Source organism: Geospiza fortis, unplaced genomic scaffold (genome assembly GCF_000277835.1).
Source record: "Geospiza fortis unplaced genomic scaffold, GeoFor_1.0 scaffold408, whole genome shotgun sequence".
Lineage (NCBI taxonomy): Eukaryota > Metazoa > Chordata > Aves > Passeriformes > Thraupidae > Geospiza > Geospiza fortis.
The window spans coordinates 2,173,534-2,187,090 of NW_005054330.1; the positions used below are offsets into that span (position 1 = coordinate 2,173,534).

General features: G+C 45.4%; 1 protein-coding gene across 1 annotated transcript in view; it reads left to right on the plus strand.

The window, feature by feature from the left end:
- FBRSL1 (fibrosin like 1) overlaps positions 1-13,557 on the plus strand; it is a 365,612-nt gene that overhangs the window by 43,000 nt on the left and 309,055 nt on the right. The window lies entirely within an intron of this gene.

Below are 13,557 nucleotides of genomic sequence, written 5' to 3' on the forward strand. Positions count from 1 at the left end.
ATACTGCTCCATTGGCTGAGCTTGCAGGGTGCAGTTCTCTGATAAGCATGTGTTTACTGTCTGCCATAAATGCCTGAAGTGACAGTTTATGGTGGGTTGGATTGGATGTTTTAAACGCTGAGTGGCTGCATCATAACTGTGCTTTCACAGAGGAGCTTGATGGGCATTCAGGTGGGCTGAAGAAACTGGTTGAACTCCGATGTTCATTTCTCCTTGGAGCAGAGTAGTTGAGCCCTTGCAAATATTATACAAAAGGAACCCATTAGAACACAATATCCAGCCCAAATAACCTGCCAAAAAAGCATTGCAGGAGGAACACAAAGATAATGTGTATTTTGATGCAAACTGATCTTGATGTCACCTCCTTTAGAGCAATATTCATGCACACCCAGATTTTCATACCCAGAGAATCAAACTGGTGGGTTTCCTTGACGTAAGAGACCCAGTGCTTTCCCAGTCAGAGGTATTCAGGGATGAAAAAAATATTGGTTTTCACAATGTAAGAGAAAGGAAATTACTCCTCTCTCTTTGGGCTAATGAAGACTACCATGCTGTATTTATGGTTCTGTTCCTACCTGTGCTGGATGGTTTTTCTGGAACTCAGAATATATTCTGATTAAAACTGAAGACACTCTGTTATTTCTTACACCACATTTAAGTCTTGTAATGTCTACAAATTAGTTTGCATTTCATGTCAGACACTGATTTATAGAGGAAAATGGGAGTTTGCATCCTGTATATCTCTTGAATCATTAACTTTTGATTGAAGAAAGGTTTTGAAATAGGGTGTAAAAGAATTTTCCATCTTTAGCAAAGGGATTTCTTGGGGTTTGCAGCATTTGGTTGGGTTTTTTTTTTTTTCCCTGGTGTGCATATACCAAGAAATCTTGAACTCCCTTTCCTGAGTTTGGAAGCTCAGCCAGAGGGAATTGAGCAATTTCTCTGGTTTGCACTGTTGACTTTCTGTTCATATGAGGACAACACCCCTGGCACACTCAGTGCCAGCACCCCAGAAGGGACCTGGCCCCAGGCTCCTGCAGGAGCTCCCCTCTGGTCCCTGGGGTGGCTTTGGTGGCTCTGCTGCTCCTGCAGGTGCTGGGTGTGCCCAGGGCCATTGCACAAGGGCTGAGCTCGGCTCCCCAGCCTCCTGGGAGCTGTGGAAAGCCCAGGGCAAACTCCTTTGGTTCTAAAGCTGCTCTGCCCTGTCCTGTGTACATAAACACTATTATGTGGTATAGGCCGCTTAGCATTGGAGTCACAGCAAGGTCTCAGTAGCTGAATATCACTTCTCTGCTCCAGCATAAAGAGAGAAATAATTAGGAATTGTGTCAAGGCAGTGTCTGGTGTCCAGAGGACATTGCATCAGATGGACTGATGCTTCTATCCAGTGGAGGTAGCTGGTTTTATTTTGGTTTTGTATGTAATTTCCCAGCTACATTTAGCATGAATAAGTGTTCTCAGATGTCTCATATAGCAAAGTCTAGCCTGATGTAAAAAGTCTGTTGCCAGAAGAAATGTAGAAAGAGACACTGGGTGTTCTGGCCAGTGAATGATTTGGAAGATGAGCCATTGAGCCAATCCTGCCTTGTGGGTTCCGTGTTCTAGGTAAAAATCCCACAGGACTACAAAGAACATATTTCTACTGTGTGACACCCAGTCACGCCAGGGGCTGGTCCTGCCTCGTGTTTGCTGCCTTTGATTCCCCTCTCCTCTCCCACACAGCTGCTTGTGACAGACGCAGCCCCCACTTTTAACAGGACCTTTGTCAAGCTGGGGAGAATGGCCACTTGAATTCAGAGGGGAAATAATGATCCTTTTGATGCAGCAGGCTGGCGTTGGCCGGGCTGCACACGGGAGGGCAGGGCTCAAAGGGCACCTGCCCGTGACACCAGCCATGGCAGGAAGTGTGCCTGGCTGCAGGAGACAGAAACTGGCCTGCTGTTTGGAGAGAGCAGAGGAAGAGAGATTAGAGGTTAAACTGGAAAGGGTGTTAAAATATTCTCAGTGTATGATGGCTGTAGCAGTGGATTTAAATTGCTGAAATTACCTTGTCAGGATGCCTTATCAGCTGCTGTTCTAGTGATTGTTTGGTTTAGATAAGAACTGGAGTGCGATAAAACCTTGATAAGAGTTTAGAGATTACAGCTCTTTTGAAACTGCTGGCACTTGCCAGGGGCTCTGAGCTGCAAGAGTACGCTTGGATTTATTCCACTACATTTTTTTTTCCCTCCGCCCCCCTTCTCTTCTTTTGTTTCATGTTTTTGTTTAAGTGCTTGAGCTGTTGGTTTAGATCCTCCTTATTTTGAGCCACACAGACTCTTCTGAGCGCTGCTGGGGACGGGTGCCTGTGCTACAGGAGGGAACCCGTGCTGAGGAGTGGAGGTCAATGCTGAGGGAGAGAAGAACAACAAGGTACTGCTGCCCCTCTTGCCATCCTATCCCATTGCAGGCTCTGGGCAGGGCAGTTTCACAAGCTCTGAGGATACAAAAGGCTGGGGAGCTTTCTGCTGGGTGCTTCCCCAAAGTTCCTGTAACAAGCTGTTCCTTTACAGCAATGCATTGAATGGGGATGTAAAACACCAGCCCTTAAAAATTTATTCTGTACTTGTGGCAGCATGCTTGTGTTCTTCATGCTGGTTTTGACTGTATTACCTCTTGGGGTTTGTGATTTTGTGGGGTTATTTTTAAGTAGAGACGAGTAACAAGCCTCCAGTTGAACTTATCCCATCTGCATGCAATGAATGGGACAGAAACAGGGTTACAGAAACCAGTGTGGTGTTTCTGTCTAGCTCCTATTGAAGGTGATTTATATGGTATGGCAGTATGGCTGTATTTTGGTTCTGCTTTTCTTCTAATAAATTAGGCAATCAGCAGCTCTTGCACATGTGAAAGCATAGGCTTCTTAGTTTTCCAGAATAATTCAGATTGGTTTGTTTTTTGTGTAAATACAATTTGAAAGGAGGAAGCAGAGGAACTCATAAGTACAACAAAGAAAATTCTGAAGTTGTTAGGACTATGGTTAGAAAATGGAAATTGAGGTTGAATTTTTGTGGTGAAAACCCTTTGTAGTGTTTGCTTTCAGATTTCTGCTTATTAGGATTAATAGTAAAGCAGTGCATCCAGGCACTCCATCTCTACTCATGTGTTTTTAGCCTGTCCAGCCAAAGGATAAAGTTAAGAAGTTATGTAAAAAGCACGAGGAAGAAATACTGCTGCTGTTAGACGAGTATTCATCCTGCTGCTGTTGTTGTGTGTACCTGGAGTTACTCCTGTGGTTATGAGGTGTGGCTCTGCCAGGAGCTGAAGTTACAGAGAAGGGGAAGGTGTTGGTGCTTCCTGGTCTTGGTTCCTTGTGCTGTTCATCCAACTTGAGATGTCACCGTGATTACAACTCAAACCTCCTTCTTGTGCTTGAATTTGGTTTTGCATTTGGTTGTGGTTTGTGTAGCTCAGTGATTTTTTCCCCCCCCTTTAGTAGCAGATCTGGTGTGTCCCCTGTTCCCCTGGTCAGCCTGATAACACACAAAGTCTGCTCCAGTTGGCTCAGGCAGAACGTGTTCTACAGAGTTCACAACAAAACTTTGGACCACATGAGTTTGACTATCTGAGGATATGTCAATAATTGCAACACAGAGTACCAGGGGAAACTGTACTCTGGAATAACCAGACTTTGCTTCATTGCTGGCTTTGTTTTTGCAGGGGTTTTTTTTTCCTTTGTTTTTAAACTGAAATGCTTCTATTTTTCCTATAATATGGGAGGAACTTTTCTGGCAGTTGGTTTACTGAATGTATGCCCATGCCTGCCTGCAGCTGCTGAAACATGTCATGTAAAAGCACCAGTAAATGAAATCTAAGGGGTTGGTCATTCTCTATATTAGTATATCTCAAAACATCAGTTTTAAAATATCACTGCAGGGTGACCCCCTGAATTCCTTAGGGTTGTAAAGGAGGCCTGTGGCAGAGGAATTTAGCAGCAGATGAACCACAGCAGAAATACTACTCCAAACTATTTGAGTTATCAAATCTAATCAAATAATAAGAATGAACAAATAAGCTATCCAGCAACCGAGATACTTAATGAACACTGGTTTAGAGACTTCTTAATTGTATTCAGGCACTCATGGGCTGTATTTGCAAGTCTGTGTTTATGACTTGAGACTGTACACTTTGTTTTTTCCTCTTAATGAAAGCTCAACATTTCTTTTGTTCCAGCAAATTTCAGAACTTAGAAGATGATGCCAAATTATCACATGCCTCACTACAAAACAAAGAGCTGGCAGCATTGCCTTCCTAGGGGAAACTGGAAATATCCCAGGCTTGCTCCTGCCATGTTCCAATTTGAGGTTTAACGCTCTGTTAACATCAGCCCACAGCCACATCCCTGGAGTAGCTGTGGGACTGGAGAGAGCCAGGAGCTCTGCACTGCTTGGGGATGCTCAGAGCCAGGAGCTCTGCACTGGATGGGGATGCTCAGAGCCAGGAGCTCTGCACTGGATGGGGATGCTCAGAGCCAGGAGCTCTGCACTGGATGGGGATGCTCAGGGCCAGGAGCTCTGCACTGGATGGGGATGGTCCGGGGCAGGAGGCCTGCGAAAAGGAAAAGCAGGGAGCCAGGAGCTCTGCACTGGATGGGGATGCTCAGGGCCAGGAGCTCTGCACTGGATGGGGATGCTCAGAGCCAGGAGCTCTGCACTGGATGGGGATGCTCAGAGCCAGGAGCTCAGAGAAAAGGAAAAGCAGGGTGGCTTTTACCCCTCAGGCCAAGCTGAGGGTGAGGAGTGCAAAGTGAGCTGCAGTTTGGGATGACTGACAGTAAATGGTCCATCAGAAGATTGCAGTCAGTGCCTTGGGTGAGTGTGGTCCTTGTGGGTCTTCCTTTCAAGATGCAGTTTCATCTCACTGATTCTTGTGCAAGAAGAAGGTGTCAAAGCCAAGGTGAGGCATTTCAAAGCATTCTTTGCAAAACTCAGAAGTTTTGCTTTTTACCTTAGAGTTTCATTTTGAATCTCAGCTCCATTTCAGGTGATGCTCAAAGTGAAACTCAGCCAGCTCTTCTGGACTGGAACTTAACCAACAAAGGTTTTGCAGCTCGCAAATGGTTTGCAGTGGGAAAAGGCAAAGGCGATATGTCATTCTTCTGGTTCTTTAGAAGCATCCTAGGCAGAGTTACAGTTCTGCAGCCACAAGAGCTGGATGTTCCTGCTCTATCCCCCTGTTGGTATCTGGATGTTTCAACTAGGACTTCTTACAGAAGGAGATCTCAGCTTACTGCTTCCTTCAGCACATTCTGCTTTTGCAATTAGGAGGTAAACTCTGCATTACCTCTGTATTTGGTGAAAATAGTGACAAGACAGTGGTGTCCCTTCCTTTAGAGCCTGACCCTGAGTTATGATGATACTATTCTTGAAACTTTTTGCATATCCTACATGCAGGTAAGTCTTTTACTGTTCTCTACCACCAAAAAGGCAGTAACTCCAGTTGCACAAAGGTTGTAATACCAGTCTCAGTGGTTGCTGTGGGCCCTAGCACCACATCTGTCTGGAGGAAAGGGTGGTGGCAGAACTGCATCCCCTCAGTTTGCTTGTCTTCCTCTGTGTGTGTGTGTGAAAATGGAGCATGTACATGAGGAGAGTCTGACTACTGAAACCACAGAGTGAAATGCACAGAGGCTCAGAAGTTCTGCCTCTAAAGATCTGCTTTGTGACCTGCTGGTCACCTTTCTCATGTCTCTTAAGACATGAACAGTCTTACAGTAAAAACTAAATGCAATTATAGTGCTCAGAACAGCTTCAAAGCAGCCTGGCTAATTTTGGGTTTGAGTTTGACCCCAGAAGCAGGTCGGTTGCATGGGATGGCAGGCTTACATCTTGAAGATTATGACTAAACCACACCAATTTATTTAGCTACAGTGAAGAATTTGAGTTATTCAGGGATGGTTTTTCTTTTCCTTATAACCTCTCAAGGAAGGCAAACTTTAAGCTACCACACACAGCTGGTGTTTCTAATAAGACACAGATGTGTTTTGGGATCTCTTCCCATCTCCTGCAACATTTAAATGTAGATAAATAGAACTTAATCAGCTATAAATAACAGCGTGTCATGCCTGTGGATCACTAACCTTCTCTGGGACTCCCACAGGACTAGGGTTAAGCTTAATTACTTCAGTCTAGTGCAAACAACAGAATAATCTGCTGTTGGATATTGCATGGGGAGAGGTGGAGGGAGCATAAAGAAGCAAGTCAACATCCCTGGCCAGTGACTTGATGCCCCAGTGCTCAGTGCAGGATATTTGGAATGCTTCAAGACCAAGGGGATTCTTTTATTCCCTGTTTTGGTTTCAGTGCACAGGAGGTTTAATGTCAGTAAGACATCTGTGAGTGTTGTTTTAAAAACAAACTCAGGAGGTGCCTATGAACTCTTTTTCCCTCTCCTCAGGGATATCTTCTTCCCCTTAGGGATAACTGCTCAGACTTGCTGTGTAAAAAGGTGGTGATTGTGGTTGTTCAGCTCTGTTGTAGATGAAGGCAAGTTATTCCTCTGTGGCCGCTGCACATTGCTAATTTAGGAGGGCAGATTGGTATGTCTGGTTTGGACGTGGTGGCTGTCAGCCACAGGCAGCTCTAGGCTGGAGGAGTCAATGTCTGTCAGCTTCCAGCACTGGGCTCTGTGTGTCTGGCCAGGCTGGCCTGCATGGGAGTGTGTGACAGGGCTGCTGTGTTCTAGCAGCTTTCTGCTGGAGCAGATGTGAGGCAGATGGTGGTGAAACCACTGAGACCAGTCATCCATTGCTGCTGGGCCCTGCTCCTCCTGTCCAGGCCCTGCTCAGCTCTTTGCTCCACACACGCCTTCGCTTCCACACTTTGGAGGGACCAGGGGCATCACTCCTCCAAAGGACAGGCCATGACAAGGGAAACTGTGGTGTCCCAAACTGCTCACTGTTGGCATTTGAACTGGTATTTTTGGCTAATTGCCACTTCTCTCAAGAGCACCGGTGAAAAGATATTTGCTAGACATTTTTCCCTTCTAGTTTCTGTTCCCGCCTGATGGTTAACAGAAATGGGGCTTGTTATTTCATAACCTTTTCCCAGCTACAGTAAGCTTGAGCCATAGATCTGTTTCTTTACAGTAGATTTGATTTACAGCAAAGCTGTTTCTGCCCCACATACCTGCTGTCCAGTGACACAAGCGTTGGCAAAGCCTCAGTGATTCAGCCAGGAGCTCAGGGCAGTCCTTACAGCTCTCCTGAACAAGAGGGCCTCACAAGGGCTGTCTGGAAGAAAAACTGCAGTGCCTGGCATTCAGGGTGTGATTTGTGGTGTGGATTGTATGCAGTGCAGCTGCAGGGATGCTGCCTTGGGTTTGGCTCAGCACTCCATGGGTTTCAATGTCTGCTACTGTCCCTGGCCTGCTTTTCTTCTCAAAGAGAGAGCAGGTATTGGGTGTGCAACTAACACAACATTACCTCTTGGACTTTTTCCTTTTCCTTGTGTTCCTGTGAGCTGTGTTTCCTTCATGGAAAGGTAATTAAAGGTTTTATGAGGGAGGAGGGCCATACCTGGAGGGCTGTGCTGGGGCAGAGCTGGCCCATGGCAGCCCCACCACCCCTTCCTGCATGCAGCCCCTGCTTGTTTGATTTCCCCTGCTGCGGGCCAGGCTCAGGAAGACAGGGGAATATTTATTTATAAGCTGTCTGTACAGATGTTTTCGTTGTGGTTTGCGGTGCATTGGTGCCACTTAGTGGGAGGAGAATTGAATTGACAGCTTTAACGGTGCAGGGGAAAACAAGGAGAGATGGGTTTCATATTCCAGCCCCCCTCCACCTCCCAGCAGTATTTCTGCAGTTTAAAGACAAATCCAAATCTGCTGCTGTGGTGGGTTTGGGAGCTGACTGCAGGCAGAGTAGTGCTGGCAGGCTGGGCATGCACTGACCCTCATCCCAACAGGAAAGCTGCATGGAAAGCACTGCAGAATATTAGGCTAAAGAGGCTTTGCTAATAGAAAAAACTAATCCAGCCATGCCTTGTGTTTAGCAGGTTTTGGCAGACTTAAAAATCATCCTGTCTCTGTTACGATTTCTGTTATTTTAGGTGTAGCAGGAAGGATGATGGATCAGGATGGTGTTAGCTCTGATCCAGTTTTGGAGGAGCCAATCTATACAAAACGTTAACAGTGTTTATTCAGAATCATTTAACTAGATTTTGTATTGATTTCCCTACAGAAAGGCCTGTGGGAAAAGGCCTGTGCTGTTTGTAAGCAGTCTATTCTGCTCCCCCAGATAATGTTAATTAATGGTACCTGGAAATAGGTTCAATGTCTGCTGTTGGCAGTCATGGCCATCAGCCACATGTCCCTGTGAGCCTGGAGAGTCATGGTGAGGGTGCAGGGGAGCACATGGCACTCAAAAGCCTTTGCAGCATCCTCTGTTGTGTGTGTGGGGGGTGTTCTGCCTTGTCAAGATGCTCAAGAACATCTTGGCTTTGATTGGTATCTCTGTGTTTTTGTCTTGTGTAGGACAGGACACCTCGGGCTGGTTTAACCTTGAGTTGAATTGAATTATTGAATTGGTTTTTTGTTGTTTGCACATGGGCTCCTTACCCTGTTGAGTCATTTCTCTGTGCTCCTCATGCGGTGGTGCATGTCCCTGAGCTTGGGTTTGGAACCTCTCCACGTGGGGAACGGCTGCTAATTTTAGTGAAATTTCTGGGCATGGAACAAGTTCCACTTTGAGTCCTTAAGAAAACACGCTGTGCCCAAGGATTGTGCTCACTGGCTTTAATCATCCCTGCTGTGGCTTTCATCTCAGCTGGCCCATGGCCCTCAGCAGGAGGAGCAGCCCTTGGAGAGGCTGGCACATCCCACCTATGGAGGTGTTTGCTGGAGCCCTTGGTGGCTCCCTGAGCGCTGTGGTGCTCGTGGCTGGCGCAGGAGGCAGATTAGAGCAGCTGTCCTGGTGTCACCCTGCGAGCTCTGCTCCAGCCTGACCTGTGCTCAGTGCCCTGTGCCATTCCTTCCCAGCTGTGCCGGGCTCACTGTTCCTGGCTGATGCTCCTGGGGCACAAACTCAGGATCTTGTGCCTGGTTTCCAGCCCGTTTGTGCCTCTGTTGCGCTCTCACCAGAGGGCACTGCACAACATGTCGCAGCCTAATAAATAACCTCTTAACCTGCTTAGCTGCTTTATGCTCAGTGGCATGTTTTACAACGTTACCTGGAGTCCTTGAATGCTGGTTCCCATGGCAACCTGATATAGCATTTTTATTCTTTATTACTATCACTGTTTTATTGCTGCCTTGTTCAAATGCGCTGTCATCTTTATTTTGCCTTGGTGTGTGCGTGCGAGGCACAAATCTGTTTCTCAAAATTATATTATTAAACCATTTAGTGAATTTAGAAAAAGGGTGGTGATCTGTCACTGTCGATTTAATATTAAATGGAGAAGCACACTATAAATGGAAACAAGCTAGAAAGAAAAATAAACTGGCAACCCAAATATTGATACAGAGAGCTTAGGATGTTTGACGGAGGTGCAAATAGTTGGGTAAAAGCAAATTAATTGAAGAAATGCAGCTTCTGTAAGGGAATGTAATAGTCCTAATTTGCATGAGAGGGCAAATTGACAGTGTCCAGATGTTCTTAGGAGTGGAGTTTGGCCAAAAATTGTCATGGGAGCAAGGACCTCAACTGCCTTAAGATGAAGCTTAAAACATTCAGAGAAGCTGTATGGCCCAATGGGGAACAGCCAGACATTGAGCTGGTAGTGTGGGTCAGGTTGTGGGTAACTCATTCTTTGCACTTTGTTAATCCTATGGCTGATGTCTCCTGCTTCTCTGCAAGGGTCAGGGAAGATTTCTTTTGGATGATAAGTGGGCTTCAGGAGTGGGGCAGGAGAATCAGCTTTGCTGGAGGATGAGGTGGAGCTGGAGATGGGGTGCAGGTGCTGCCAGGGATGCTCATGTGAAGTTGCAAAAGGCAACCATTGACAGATTTGGTGTTGGGAAGGACGGTGGGATTAACCCAGAGCTGGGCAGAGTTTGCTTCCCTCTCAGTGCAGTGTCCATCTGCTGGGGGGTTGTTTGGGGTTCCTGTGGGGCCAGCCCTGCTGCAGCCGGGCTGGAGGGGGCTCCTCGGGGCTGGTCAATCACAGCTGACAGCAGGAGGGGGTTTTGTGCAGGGCAAAGACTGCATTTGAGGGAAGGGCAAAGCAAACAGAGCTCAAGGCAGGGTGATGCTGTGCACACAGGAGCCAGCTGGCAAAGCCCAGATAACAGATATCTCCCCAAGCACATGGCAGGAGCAGTGCTGTTTTCAATGGCTCCCTTGTACATGCTGTTGTCTCCCCATCCTGCTGGAAGTATTAGGGGGGCTGCTATAAAAATATTTGTTCTTTCTGAGCTCCTCTGTCTCAGTCACTGTTTCCCATCAGCTGCAGGATATAAGTATCCCCTGTGCAGAGAGAGGATGTTGAAAGGACTGGGGTCAGGGCTGACTCCTCCAGGGTGATCTCCTGTATCTGAGGAATGGAGAGGCATCATTTGGAAAGGTATAAATTATCTAGGACAGCACATAGAATTTTACAACCTGTACTTAAATCCTTCATTATATCTTCTGCCAGCAGCAAGGCGGATTCTGCAGCCTTTTCTAAGGACACTGAGCTGAAGATTCAGATGCTTTGGAGGATGTGTTGTCCGTCCTTCCAGAAATCTGATTTTTTTTTAATCCCCCTCCCTTCATTCTTTGCCTCTATTTTGGGGTGATGCTTTGTAGCAGGACAGGTTTGGCTGTGATGCTTTGGCAAGAAAATTTCTTTTAAGTACTTGAAGTATACCCTTGTTCATCTCCAGAACCCAGAGCAGAACAGATGCAAACTGATCTGTAAGTGGAATTCAGTCCGTGGGAAATTTAGGAAATGAGTCCACCTGGGCTGAATAGCCTTTCTAAAACAAAAACATTTCTGCATTGCCAGACTGCTGATTATTAAGAAGGAAAGTAGGAAGAGCAGCATGGGGAAGACAATGGGTTTTGGGGAAGTGGATTTCAGTCAGCTCAGAGCTGCAGTCTTGGCAAGCTGCTCTAAGAGGAAGTTTGGGAGAGTTAAAGGTTTCTTAGAGAAGCAAATGCAATGCACAAGTAGAACTCCCTTAATGGAGAGGACAGATGGGAAACATAGTAAAAGATTACTTTAGCTAAATCACAGGGTCTTTAATGACCTGAAACTCAAAAGCAACATAAAAATATTGGAGAGTAGGTAGAGCTATTGAGAATAATTTTATCATGAACATGCAAAGAAAATGGAGAAGCCAAGGTCCAAATGAGCCACAATTGGCAAAAGACAAAAAGGGCGGCCAGAGGGGTTTCTGTGAATGTGTTTGCAGCAAGAGCTGGGCCAGGGAATGAGTTAGTCCAGTGCTCAGTGGAAAGGAAAAGCTCTCAGAAGATGGAAGTGAGAAAGCAGAAGTACCAAATGACTTTTTTATTCCTTCTGTTCTTCCTGAGAGGGTCAGCTGCAGCCAGCGAGGCTCTCAGAAAAGAGGGAAGGAACAGGTTTGAATGCTTAGCAGGGCCTGGAGGAATTCAGCTCCAGATAGTTAGAAAACTGGCTTAAGTGATTTCAGTGCCATTAGTGATAATCTTTGAAAATCTGTGGAGGACAAATGAGGCTTGAGAAGACTGTAGAAAAGAAAATTTAATGGGATATCTTTCAAAAAGGGAGGAAGGGAGGAGCTGTGGGCTGGGAAGCCTGTAATGCCTAGGGAATATTTTTCAGGAAGGTATGATAAAGATGATGAAGTTGTTTCTAAGCTCATGGAAGGCAGCAGTCCTGGGAAGAGGTGGAGCTCCCTCAGCATTCTCCATCTCCATTAACACTTGGAAGACACTCCAGTGATCACAGTCACCCTGCAGGTCATGCCAAACTGAGACAGCTGCAAGCACAGCCAAGTTCAGGATCAGGATCCAGGGATCTGAAATAATAGAAAAGGGCTGAAAAAGGTGGGTTCCAGCTCAGCAGTGCTAAGCAAAGAAGGAATGAACTGTAAAAGACCAGAATTGATCATGTGCCTCTTCTACAGAAATGCTAAAATAAAGTGTGAGTGTGGAGGATTTGGGGTTTACAGGAGCTTGATCACTAAATGCCCTGGGATCTGCAATGCCATCTTTTTGTAGGGGGGGAAAAAAGTCATTAGGAAATGGAAATATGGTTCTCTATAAAATACTCAAAGCATTTAGTTCCCTTTATTCAGTTCTGGTGGTGGGTGCAGTAGGTTTCATTCTGAGCATCACTGTTCAGGGAGGATGGAGGCTGCCAGGAGAGACATGAGGAGAAATTTGAGGGCCAGTTCAGCATGGGGCCAGCTTCCCTGGGGAGGCTGCAGCTGCACTGAAGCAAGAGCACCCTCAGGTGATATTTCAGCTCCAGATATGAGTGATTTATTTATTATTTTTTAAATCATTCTTTTACCTCATAGCAGAAAAGCTGAGGGATTTATTCATGCCCAGGGAGCAGTAATGGTAAGTAAATGAAAAGAGAGAATTCCAACCTAATTGGTAAAAAAGGGGCTTTTTTGGGCATGCAAGTTATCAGGCAATACACAAGATTACCTGTAAAGCTTTACATTTATCATGTAAATGCTGTGTACCTGGACACTGCTTTTCCCTTTCTTTTTATTTTTACCCCTAGGTAGCCCAGCTGCATAATAATAGTAATAAAGCTCCAACTTCTTTTGACTTTCACTTGCCTGGGATCCTTAAATTGTTACAGTTGAAACATCAACAAAACTGTAAAATGTTTTTGTTGTGTTCTTGTACACAAAAGTGGAATTTTCTGATTTTTATACAGTGGGTTAGTGAGAGAGATCCCTGATTTAAATACTGGTTAAATCCCTGGTTTAAATGCTGGTTTGCATGAAATGCTGAAGCATGGTGCCTGGAAATTCCTTGGTTCATTGTTGATTTTTCATATCTCCTCTCTAGCTCTAAGGGTGCCTGAAGACCTATAAAAACATAAAACCCGAATAGACAGAAATTAATACCAAGTTCTTCAAAAGGGAAATGGAGAATATAAATGGTGTCTGGGGTGACATCAACATTTGGATTCCCCTCTTTCAGTCTGAAATCAGGCTTAGGATGGAGATGAAATGGCATCCAAAAGTTTTCATGACAGGAAGAGTCTTCAGACATCAGAAGGCTCTTTAATTATGGGCAGAGTGATTCATTCAGTGGTCGGCATCTGTATCTCGTTAAAGTCTGAAATCCTTCACTGTTTCTCCCTTAAATATGAAGGTATCCCTGTTTTATCTTTTTTGGCTTAGCAGAGCTATATTTTATGTCAGGTCAGTGCAGTGTACCGTTTGAGTGAGCCTGAGTTATGTGCAGATTATTTAATGCTGAAAATGTTGAGCAAATGTGATTCACCTGTGCTGCTTTCTCCAGAATCTTTTCTCCTTCAGCAACCAAGTGCAGCAGAAAGGCAGCTTGAAATTAAATTGGAGGATTAATTTCAAATTATTTGGGGAATGGGAGTTACCAATGAAAATAAAATATTCTTTGTGTTTTTTCCTGCT